The sequence below is a fragment of the Anser brachyrhynchus genome, assembly GCF_964034855.1.
Source record: "Anser brachyrhynchus genome assembly, chromosome: 6".
In the NCBI taxonomy this organism is placed as follows: domain Eukaryota; kingdom Metazoa; phylum Chordata; class Aves; order Anseriformes; family Anatidae; genus Anser; species Anser brachyrhynchus.
Window position 1 is genome coordinate 7,362,086 of NC_137700.1, and position 4,014 is coordinate 7,366,099.

General features: G+C 42.9%; 1 protein-coding gene across 5 annotated transcripts in view; it reads right to left on the reverse strand.

The window, feature by feature from the left end:
- The window catches only part of USP54 (ubiquitin specific peptidase 54), a 101,120-nt gene extending 97,174 nt beyond the window's left edge, over nt 1-3,946 (reverse strand). For 3 of the 5 annotated variants that reach the window (XM_080598030.1, XM_080598031.1, XM_080598025.1), the window contains exon 1: nt 3,414-3,763. The gene's annotated coding sequence lies outside the window, so the exon portion shown is untranslated. The other 2 variants (XM_080598026.1, XR_013953040.1) reach the window with 2 other exon arrangements.
- Between the last annotated feature and the right edge of the window lie 68 nt (nt 3,947-4,014).

Consider the following 4,014-nt stretch of genomic DNA (forward strand, 5'->3'; position numbering starts at 1 on the left):
ATCCGACAGCTCTGGCTTTTATAAATTGATTTGCCAGGCTTAGTGCAGCTCTCACCAAATTCAAAATTCACCACTGTAATTTGCATTCCTGCAAATAGTTTCACCCCAGCAAAGTAACTGAAACTTGAACAGAGAGAAAAGTAACCTTTTAACCTCTGGCCCCATCTCCAGACCAGGGAGTGCAAGAGGAACGGTGAAAATTACACCGCCCACAACGCAGCACATCATTATATGGATAAAGATGACCTGCCTCTCAGACAGTCAAATATAACTGCCTCTTTACTACTAGTGTTCAGGGCTTTTAATACTGAAGAAGGCAAGTAAGAAGACACACCAACATGGAGGTTTTGAAAATAAAATTTCACAGTGTTGCATAAAGATTTCTTTGGATATCTCACTCAAAGATGTATTTCCTAAGTCTAAAGATTACGAAGAAAATGGTCAGAGTGCTCTCTGAAAGCAACACCACAACTTTAACATCCACTTTGTTATAATGCATTTGTAGCCAAAACATTTAAACAACGTTTGTAAGAACAACAGGGACTTCAGTTTTTAAGGTATTTCTTCACTGCTTTGTTAGTAAATTTACGGATTAGTCCAGAACAGTGCATAACTTTCTGCATGCTTTCATAATTTGAAAAAAACAAAACAAAACGAAAAACAAACAAGCTTTCAGCCTCAAAACCCTTCTTCCTTTGCCTCTTAATAGTTTGACAACAGTCACAGCAAGCGTTTACAGCGTTGCAGGTTTACTGGATGATAACTGCTACAGAGGTGAATAGAGACACGAAGTTTTAACGTAGCACCTTTATGATCGCCTTTACTTCAAATATTTAGGGTATCAGACAACAAGGTCTACTGGATTTTTTACATTCTGTGAACACAAAACATTACCTGTACATTAAAGACCACAACAGAATACACGCAGCTCACAAATCTTGTAAAGTGCTGAAAAATCAACATATGAAAGAGGCTCCTCTGTTTCTGGCAGCTTTCTTGTTTTCTGCTAAGTTGTTGCTAACATACTGAAGTTTTTCCTTCTTTTTTTCAACACCTTCAGAAACAGAACATTTACACTAACTTTAAGAAAGCCACAAGAAGTTCACTTCCCAGCTGAATGACTGCACCTAAGTTCAGCAAGCTGAATATCCCGAGGTGGAAGGGACCCACAGGGATCATCAAGATGGCATGTGGTCCACTACTACAAAATCAGAATCATGTAACTAAGCGAGACCCTATTTCGGCCAAGCACTTCTCCCGTGTCCCACAGACAAGGCCTGGTGAGATCCCCCTAACAATTTAACTTCATCAGGACACAGCACAAGAAATCCCACGCATCAAGTGATATAACACAGAGAAGAGATAGAAAAGGAATAAACTGCTTGCTCAGCTTGCTTGTCAAGACACACAAAGAGACCTACATATTGTGTAATATGATTTAAAAACTGTCCAGGCTGCAGCCAAGAGACATTTCTCATAGAAGTCTCACATACAGGGTGCAAGCCTTGGAAAGGGGGCTCCCTACAGATAAAGACCAGATCTTAAAGACTAAGCCTATTGTTTCACTTGCAGTTAACAGGAACAATAGAGAGATTTTTGTACAAGACAAATCAAAATTCCTTGACAGTCAGTAGCAAGATTCTTGCTGCTCCTCTCTGCCATCAAGCACTGCGTATCTGTGCCAGGAAACGAACTTCAGTGATGAAAATACACAATAATGCTGGAAGGGTGACTGCAGCTGTTACTGATGAAAAGAAAGAAATTAAAATGCCAAGTTTAGACAAAGGCAAGAAGTGGAATATCAGTGAACAAAAAACTGAATAAATGTGAGGGGAATATATGTTAGGAAACCGAAGAACATTTAAGTAATTTACATTTCAGAATGTTACATGAAAAAATGAAACAACTAATAAGTTTTGCAAGTGTTAATAAGCGTGTCCATTACACTTATTCGTTATGAACAGTAAGTTATGCACACAAAAAAAAATAGCTGTGGCTTTTTATTACTCTTTCATCCTCCTGCCTCAGTTTGCATTTTGTATCATCTGCTGCACTTTGCATAGTTGCACTGCACCTTATTTGGGACAGCAGTCCTTCACATTGATGCTTATCTAGCTGTCAGATACAACGGAAACTAAATTCTGATTGGTGTGGATACAACCTATCTTTAAGTAACGCTGTTTATGAAGCTCCAAAAACTGAAAAATAAGAATACTTTCTCTCTTATGTACTCTCCATGAAAATTCACTTAAGAAGGCTTAATGCCTAATAACAACATCAGGACTGGATAAAGAAGGATTTAAATTCCCATTACCCTTGTTTAAATGAACTAGTGAGTACAGTACCAAAATAGATTATTAACCCAAAACAGAGAGAAAAACCAATATAAACCTACCTGCACTGACTGAAAGAGATAAACTGAAATGCTTTCACAGTCATCAGCAGTAAAATTTCTAAATTCTCTAAGATAACTGCAAGTTTGTCTGTACCGGACAAATGAAAAACACCCTTTTCCCATACCCCACCCCAAGAACATTGTGGCAAAAGGCTTCCTGACTGGCACCACAGAGCTGAGGAAAAAAAAAAAAAAACCTCTCCTGTTTCAAAACTCTCCTGTTTCATTCAGTATGAATGATATGCACAGTGCTTGATTAGATATACTCCTGATTAAGTGCTAGAACAGAATTTAAGGAGTATCCTGTCTACTGAAAGCATTATTATTTCTACCACTTTCTAAATAAGAATAGATTTTAAAGACTCATTCTTTTTTTTTATTTTTTTTTAAAGTCCGTAATACATTTCTGGTCATTATTTTTAAAAGCTGTCATGTTCCAGTTACATATTAACTCACCAGATTAGTACTCTGCACAGCAACATTTTCTTTCACTCTAGAAATAAGCATGCTTATCTACGTTGCTATTGTTTTCCAAAACTGCTATTGAACTTCACGTAAATTGCAGTACAAAACCTTTCAGTCTTGGATTTACTTTTCAAAGCCTGAAGAACAGCACAAACCTAGAGAGGTTTGTTTTCATTACATACTTCATTATTTCAAACTACATGTGAGACTGCATAGTTATTTTTCCCTGAATTTGGCATGTATGCTTTCTCCACGGATTGTAACACAGAGAATTCGTTCCAAAACCCGAAAGTCTCCCTGGATCCCTTCCACATGTGCAAGCAGCCGCTGGCACAGGCTCAGTACCAGCACTCTGCCGAAAAGCCAGCAAAAAGCCCCTGTGCCTGCAACGCCTCGGAATAGGAGGTGTGCACTGGTAGAGCTTATAGTTAGGACGGTAATCCCCACGAATCCCCACCCGTAATCCTCCTACTGAACCGAGGGTTTCAAATGAAATGAGATCCTGGAAAAGCGAGCAGCTTCTGGTTTTAAAAGAAAAAAAAATCATACATACTTTGCCTTCCTCGGGCTGCGTCGCAGTGACCGCGGCACCGGAGCTCAGCAGCGCCTTCCAGCCGAGAACTTCCCCGTGAGCCCAGGCTGTAAGAGCAGACAGCCAGCGGTCAGGACCCGTTTTGTTTTAGGGCGCTCTCGGGGTGCCGATTTCCCAGGGGACCCGTCACCCCCCGCTGCGGGATTGCTCCCCGCAGCTCCGCGGTAGCCCTGAGGGGACGGGACAGGGGGAGGAGGAGGCGGCAAACCCCGCGTATCTCCGTGCGGAGAACCTATGGCACCTCTCTTCCGAGAGCCACTGAGGGGCGACGAGCAGCACCCCGGGACAATCGGTCCCCACCTGACAGCACCACATACCCGCCACCAGCCGCCCTCCTCCCGCTGCTATAGCTACAGGCAGCCGCCGCAGCCGCGCTCTCGCGAGAGCCGCCATTTTCCTGCCACGGCCCCGGGCCGCGCCGTCGGCGGGCGCCTCCTCTCGCGAGTGCGCCGAAGGGTGGTGGGGATCGGGCGCCTTCCCTCACGACAGGGCGGCGGCTTCAGTGGGTCTCCTCCTGTCGTGTCTTGTTATGTCCAGGGTCAGCCTGACCCAGCCAGCCTAC